Raw genomic sequence first — 8,265 nt, forward strand, 5'->3', positions numbered from 1 at the left:
ATCGGCTAATGGCAGAGTAGCCAGCTCCAAACTCCCATCCCTCCACAGAAACAATGAAAAACAAGCAAAAACTGTCAGAACCAGTTTTGTCAGAACTCTGAAAAACAAAGGTTTACAAGCAACCAAGTGAACACTGAATTTTTTTTTTTTAAAAAAGGAAACAAAAATGGCAAGAAAGGTTTGTGGTGTTTTTACCTACCCTTGCCTCACCCCTTCCCCAGCTCAGTGGTGGTCTCAAAGATGGCACCTTGCATTCCCAATGTGGGACCCTGGTCCGTGGTTCCAGAGATGGCAGAGCAGACCTTACTCACAAATTATTGTGTGGATCTGTTCTAACCTATCTGGGTTCTAGTCTTTGTTTCCCCTAAATCAGAATTCATTCAGGGCAGAAAAGTGATGGGCATTGCTCAAAAATATTGTAAGGTAAACAGAATCCTGCAGCTGCCTGGGGCAAAGATTATTGTTAAGCCATACCATCAATATACCACCTAAATCCTGGGAGGAAAAGCCAGGAAGAAAGTTCCTTTGGGAAATTAGAGCACTCAAAAGTGCCTGTGTATACTGAGGAATTTAGAAAGCTACATACATATCCAGGGCAAGATGTATGCTCAGAAAAGACGTGAGAAGACCCTAGGCTTGCTCCCCTGGCTGATCTCTAGGTTCAGTGCAAGCAGGAAGTGAAAGCTAAGGCAGAGGTGTAAACAGCCCATATAAGAATTGGAGTCCCCTGCCTTGGGGTGCCTGAGTGGCTCAGATGGTTAAGCGTCTGCCTTCGGCTCAGGTCATGATCCCAGGGTCCTGGGTTTGAGCCCCATGTCAGGCTCCTTGCTCAGTGGGGAGCCTGCTTCTCCCTCTCCTTCTGACCCTCCCCACCACTTGTGCTCTCTCTTGCTATTTCTTTCTCTCAAATAAATAAATATTTAAAAAAATAAAGAATTGGAGTCCCCCAATTCAGAGCCAATCTGCAAAAACTAGAAGAGGTGAGGGTTTTTTTTCTTTTGTTTGTTTGTTTGTTTTAGTTCCTGGTGTTCAAAGAAATCTCTTCAAAACTAGTTGAATACAAGCTAAAAAACCAAGACACCAGTGACAACATATAACACAGAATATAGTTTTCGTAAAAATAGTTTAGAAACGTCATGAAACAAACAGATGACCATAGCCCTCAACAATAAAAAACAGAGAACTCTGGGGAAAGTGGGAATCTGATTTCCAGAGTTACCACGTTATATTTAAATGTCTAATTTTCAATTAAAAAACCGTAAGACATACAAAGAAACAGGAATGTATGGTTCATACACAGGAAAAAAAATGAACTGGTAGAAACCATCCCTGAGAAAGCCGACATGAGACTCATTTGACAAAGATTTTAAATTAACTATCTTAAATATGCTCAAGAGAGAAAGGAAACTATGGACAAAGAACTAAAGGACATCTGGAAAACAATGCATGAACAGAATGAAAATATTAATAAAGAGACAAATTCTAAATAGAACCAAGTAGAGATTATATTTTTTTCAAGATTTTATTTATTTATTTGACAGAGAAAGAGATAGCAAGAGAGAGCACAAGTGGAGAGGAGAAGAAGCAGGCTCCAGGAGCCCAATGCGGGGCTGGATCCCAGGACCCTGGGATCATGACCTGAGCTGAAGGCAGACGCTTCACTGACTGAGCCACCCAGGTGCCCCAGAACCAAGTAGAATTCTAGAGCTGAAAAGTACAATAGCTAAAATAAAAAAATTTACTAGAGGGATTCAATAGCAGATTTGAGGAGGCAGAAGAATCAATGAACTTGAAAATATGATCATCAAGATTATGAAGTCTGAGGAGTAGAAAGAAAAAAGAATGAAGAATGATGAACAGAGCTTCAGAGATCTGTGGGACACCATCAAGTGGACCAACATACACATTATGAAAGTCCCAAAAAGAGAAGAGAGAGAGAAAGGTGAAGAAAGAATATTTGAGGAAATAATGGCTAATCATTTCCCAAATTTGATGAAAAGATATGAATCTACACATTAAAGAGCCCCAGTGAGCTCCAAATATGATACTCAAAGAGATCCACCCTGAGACATAGAGTCCCATAATGTGTCAAACTGTTGAAAACCAAAGGCAAAGAGAGAATCTTAAAAGCAGCAAGAAAAAGTGACACAACACATACGAAGGATCCTCAGTAAGATTATTAGCTAATTTCTCATTGGAAACATTGCAGGCCAGAAGTCAGTGAAATGACCTGGGTGGCTCAGTCGGTTGAGCATCTGCCTTCGGCTGAGGTCATGATCCCAGGGTCCTGGGATCGAGTCCCACATTGGGCTCCCTGCTCAGCGGGGAGTCTGCTTCTCCCTCTCCCTCTGCTGCTCCCCCCTGCTTGTGCTCGCTCTCTCTCTGTGTCAAATAAATAAATAAAATCTTTAAAAAGAAATAAAGTGCTGAAAGAGGGGCACCCAGATGGCTCAGTCAGTTCAGCATCTGACTCTTGATTTCAGCTCAGGTCATGATCTCAGGGTCATGAGACTGAGCCCTGCATTGGGCTCCATGGCAGGCAGCCTGCTTGGGATTCTCTCTCTTACTCTCCCTCTACCCCCCCCACCCCCCACCCCATGCATGCTCTCTCTAAAAATAATAATAATAAAAATAAATTAAGTGCTGAAAGAAAAAACTGTTAATTAAGAATTCTGTAACTGGCATAACTGTCCTTCAAAAATGGAGTAATTAAGACATTCCCAGATAAACTAAGTTGAGGAAGTTTGTTACCAGTAGACCTGCCCTACGGGAAATGCTAAAGGGCATCCTTCAAGTTGGAACAAAGATACTAGATAGTAACTCGAAGTCATACAAAGAAATAAATATCTCCAGTAAAGGTAACTACATAAATATAAAAGCCAGTATTACTGCATATTTGGTTTGTAACTTTGTTTTTATTTACTACACAACTTAAAAGATAAATGCATAAAAATAATTTAAACTTGTATTATTGGGCACACAATATACAAAATGTAAGTTGTGACAACAAAGTTGGGGTGGAGTTGCAAAGGAGCAGAATTTTTGTATGCTATTGAAGTTAAGCTGGTTATCAATTTAAACTAGATCGTCAAGGGCACGTGGGTGGCTCAGTTAGTTAAGCGTCTTGGTTTCAGCTCAGGTCATGATCTCAGGATCCTGGGATCAGCCTGAGTTGGGCGGGGGGGGGGGGGTCCTGGCTCAGCGGGGAGTCTGCTTGTAGATTCTCTCCTTCTCCCTCTGCCCCTCTCCCAACTCGTGCGCACTCTCTCTCTCTAAAAATAAATAAATCTTTATTAAACTAGATTGTCATGAATTTAGGGTGTTATGGCAACCACTAAAAAAATCTCAGTGTCTAGGGATACATACTTAGGTGATTAAAAGCATAAAGAAGCACAAGGAAGTGACTCCTGAAAAAGTCAAGATAGTGGTTACTTTTGCAGGGAGGGAGTAGGCTGTGATTTAGATGGGGCACATGGAGAGGCTCTGGTGCGGCTGACAGTGTTCTATTTCTTGACCTGGGTGGTGGTTTCTAGGGTGTTCACTTTATAATAACTCTTTAAGCTATGTTTTTTTGTGTGTAGTTTTCCATATGTGCTTCAAGTAAAAAGTTGTTAAAAATAAAAATAACAGGGGCACCTGGGTGGCTCAGTCGGTTAAGCATCTGTTTTCAGCTCAGGTCATGATCCCAGCGTCCTGGGATGGAGTCCCGCATCGGGCTCCCTTCTCAGCAGGGAGTCTGCTTCTCCCTTTCCCTCTGCTCCTTCCCCTGCTCATGCTCTCTTTCACTCACTCACTCTCTCTCTCTCCCAAATAAATGAATAAAATCTTTAAAAACATAAAAAATAAATAAAAATAAAAGTAACAGGGATGGAAAGAGGAGGGGAAAGGGAAAAAACCTGGGCCAAGGAAGCCATCTTTGAAGAGGTGACAGGAAGATGAGAGAAATGAAAGATGAGGAGGAATCATTAAAGTGAAGGGTAGGAGGAGAGTATTTGAGGCAGAAAACAGGAGGCAGGATAGAAGGGGTAGGATAGAAGGAGGCCTTGATGCAAGAATATGTAGTTGTTCATATCCCAGCAACAGGATATATGTGTGGATGTGTGTGTATATAGATTTATTAGAAAGTACTGGCTCATGCCATTATGGAATCTGGCAAGTCCCAAGATCTTCAGAGTGAATCAGCAAGCTCAAGACCCAAGAGAGCTGATGGTTTAGCGCCAGCATGTGTCTGAAGGCCTGAGAATCAGGAGAACTGATGGAATAGTTCCACTCCGAAGGCAGCAAGCCCAAGATCCAGGAGGAGCCATTGTTTCAGTTTAAGTCGGAAGACAGGAAAAAAGCCAATGTCCCATTTCCAAAGCTGTCAAATAGAAAGAATCTTCTCTTACTTGGGGGAGGGTCAGCCTTTTTGTTCTATTCAGGCCTTCAACTGATTGGGTGAGGCCTATATATTAGGGAGCACAATTTGCTTTACTCAGTTAAATGTTAATCTCATCCCAAAACAGTCTCACAGAAACACCCAGAATAATGTTTGACCAGGGACACCTGGGTTGCTCAGTCGGTTGAGTGTCTGCCTTCGGCTCAGGTCATGATCCCAGGGTCCTGGGATTGAGTCCCGTGTCGAGCTCCTTGCTCAGCGGAGAGTCTGCTTCTCCCTCTCCCTGCCGCTCCCCCTGCTTGTACTCTCTCTCCCTGTCAAATAAATAAAATCTTTTAAAAAAAATAATGTTTGACAAAATATTTGGGCATCCATCCTGTGGCCCAGTCAAGGCAACACATAAAATTAACTTATTGCAGTATGTGTATTACAAATGTACGGAAGAGCTTCACTGAAGGAAGTAGGATAAGTACTGACCCAAGTAACTTCGCAAATAAGTGGAATCTGTAACAGCAAAAGCAAAAGGAAGTGCACTATACTCTAGCTGATCAAGTTCCCCCCAGGCATGAGTTAACACTTATAATACTGCTATATATGCATACTGGAATTGAATAATCAAGTCAATAGATCATGGATGATGGAAGCTGGGTTGCTCATTGTCGGGGTAGGAGGTTACAGATGAGCCAAGGGAGTAGGCTGGAATGATCCATGTGGTGATGGGTTAGAGTTGAAAACATCAGTACGATCTCATGTTTAGTTCAATATACATAAACATTGTCACATAAACATTTACAGGTATATATACAAGTTAGTATACAAACATACATTTCCTTGCTCTGTCGTCTGAGAGGGCCTAGAAGCAATACCACATCAGTAGCAATGAGCACATCTACTACTCAGATCTTGATTTCTAAGACCATTCTCTAATGAAAGGATCCAGGACTCCTCAAAGAAATGGCTGATTCTATATAGGGCAGGGAATACAGAAGATGAGCCTGAAGCACCTGATAGTGCCAGAAAGTAATGAAGTGCTCAAAAAAACAAACAAAAAGATGGAGGTATATCAGAGGGATACAGGAGTCTATTGGAAGAACACCCAGTACCAAAGTTGGAACAATTTGAGCAAAAATAAAAAAATAAAATAGTATTGGATTATAACTCAAAGAATAAATACCCATGAATCCATATTGTATTAATAAATGATTTAATAAACAAACAGGTGAAAATAGACAAACTTCCCATACAGAAGAATCCCAAATAATTTATGCAGATACTCCACTTTTAAGGAGGTGGAGCATACCTACCCATTCCTGAAGTGTAGGCTGCACATAGTGACTTTCTTCCAAAGAGCCTAGTATGGAAAGGGGAGAAGAGAGTAACTTTACAATGGAGAGACCTGACAAACACCACCTCAGCTGGGTGATTGAGGTCAACATCACCAGCAATACATCATGTTGATAGCATGTATTCATGATATGTATGATGTAATGAGAAAGGCCTTTGCTTGTGTGGTTTTCCTCCCAAGAACATGTAACTCCAGTCTACTCATGAGAAAAATATCAGACAAACACCAAGTGAAGAGCATTCTACAAACTACTTGACCAGGACTCCTGTCTAGGTCATCAAAAACAAAATCTTAGCAACTGTCACAGCCCAGAGGAGCTAAGGAGACTTAACAACGAAATGTGCTATGGTATTTTAGACAGGATCTTGGAACAGAAGAAGGACATTCAAAAATAGTGATTCATTAATTTTAAGAAAAAATGTACCATACTAGCATAAGATGCTAAGAATAGGGGAAACTGGGTTCAGGGTATATGGGAAATCTCTGTAGTATCCTGTGATTTTTCTGTTTATCTAAAACCATCCTAAAAAAATGAAGTTTATTTTTAAAAAGTTCACTAAAAAAAAAAGAATAAGTAAGATACAGTTTGGCCAGAAGAGACAGAGAGGGCCAGAGCAGAGGCAGTTTCTTTGGTACCTAAAATCATCTCATTCACACAGCCTGTGAGATCCTTAACCTAATATACAGGTTCTTTTATTTAAAAAAAAAAAAAGATTTTATTTATTTATTTGAGAGAGCGAGAGAGTGCAGAGGGAGAATGAAAGGGAGAGGGAGAAGCAGACTCCCCAAGGAGCAGGGAGCCTGATACAGGACTCGATCCCAGGACCCCGGGATCATGACCTGAGCCCAAGGCAGACACTTAACTGGCTGAGCTACCCAGGTGCCCCTAATATACAGGTCACCTGGAAGCCAGAACACCTGGATTCAAATTCTGACTTTATCACATACTAGCTGGGTAACCCTAGGAAAATTACTTAACCTCTTTGTGAACCTCATCTCCAAAAAGTAGGAATGACAGTCCCTAATTTTGTCAATGCTGTAATAAGGATTAAATGAGTTAATATGTATAATGGATTTAAATGAGTGCTGGCACATACCAAGTTCTATATAAATAAATATACACTTTGTATAATATATATAAATACTTTGTAAACTAAAAAAAAAGACTATGATGACTAAAAATTCATTTAGTAATTAGCTGTAATCATATAAGGTAGGAAGGTGTGGGTTTGGTTGCTATGAACCAGGCAGCAGTTGCCATAGATATGTCAGAACCTTGACAGCCATTGTTAGGCCATTGCCATACCCTTCACAAGCAGGCAACTGAGCTGTATTAATCTGGCAAGAAGGCTAGAAAGCTCAATACACCTTCCTATTACTCTACACATCTTATGTCTTTCATCCAAAAAGAACCAACTTCTAATCAGATAAATAATTAACCACCTCAAGGTAAGCAAAATATATCATTATCTCCATTTTACAGAAAAGAGATCTGAAGGCTTAATTTAGATTATTTCATCCCAGGATACCTAGGAGAGACACTAGAGATGAAAGAAAGGACCAGTAACCCCCCAGTCCCATTGTTTTCCTCCTCTGTTATCCTATTTATCCTTCTTTAGAGTGAGTTCTTGAGGAAAGACTTGTGTGGTGTCAGTTTGACTTTTCTTGGTGACACTAACAAATACAGAGAGCCTGAAATCAAGCTGGGAAGCTCTGCCAACTATCAGGACATAGACATGAAGCTGCTGCTGGCCTCCTCTCAAGGGGAGATGGCTATCATGGAACCCAGACAATTAGGCTCTGGTGTTCAGGCTCCGGGTCTTATCAGCTTCAGGAGCAAAGTGGGAATAAGGCTGGATTTGATCACAGGCCATATATAAGGTTTCCTTTTCATGGGGCATAAGCCATAGCCATTCTCCAGGAGGTCCTTATGGGGAGCCAAATGATTTTCCTAGGGAATAAACTGTATAAGTAATACTGTGAACTGCGAGTCTCTATTTGGGAATGGCAATTCTCCAAAATAGGGACTGACTCTGCAGAACCTTGTTACGTTATCCATGGATAAGATGGACATGCACTGTGCTCATGAGGTAGCTAGGCAAAGCCCATCTGAGGTATCAGTTGAAGTGCTTTGCTAACCCAATTGGAACTTCCCCCAGCTCTGGGCTCCAATATAATTAGTCATTAGGAAAATGAAATCAAAACCACAATGAGATACCACTTCATACCCGCTAGGATAGCTATAAACAAAAAGACAACAACAAGGGGCGCCTGGGTGGCTCAGTGGTTAAGCATCTGCCTTCAGCTCAGGTCATGATCCCAGGGTCCTGGGATTGAGCCCCACATCGGGCTCCCTGCTCAGCGGGAAACCTGAGTCTCCCTCTCCCACTCCCCTGCTTGTGTTCCCTCTCTCGTTGTGTCTCTCTCTGTCAAATAAAATCTTTTAAAAAAAAAAAGACAACAACAAGTGTTGGTGAGGATGTGGAGAAATTGGAACCCTCCTGCACTGCTGGTGGGAGTGTAAAACGTTGCGGCCACTTTG

At 41.4% G+C, this 8,265-nt stretch overlaps 1 long non-coding RNA gene across 1 annotated transcript in view; it reads right to left on the bottom strand.

Moving 5' to 3' along the window:
- Positions 1 to 2,625: 2,625 nt before the first annotated feature.
- Positions 2,626 to 8,265, bottom strand: part of LOC135361947 (uncharacterized) — a 28,271-nt gene continuing 22,631 nt past the window's right edge. The window contains exons 2-3 of the long non-coding RNA XR_010406213.1: positions 5,683 to 5,729; positions 2,626 to 4,692 (exon numbers count right to left, since the gene is read on the bottom strand). This is a non-coding gene — a long non-coding RNA (uncharacterized LOC135361947). The remainder of the gene's footprint in view (positions 4,693 to 5,682; positions 5,730 to 8,265) is intronic.

This window comes from Mirounga angustirostris, unplaced genomic scaffold (assembly GCF_029215605.1).
Source record: "Mirounga angustirostris isolate CCGP_5_RB_7025 unplaced genomic scaffold, mMirAng1.0.hap1 SCAF_11, whole genome shotgun sequence".
NCBI classification, from domain to species: Eukaryota; Metazoa; Chordata; class Mammalia; order Carnivora; family Phocidae; genus Mirounga; species Mirounga angustirostris.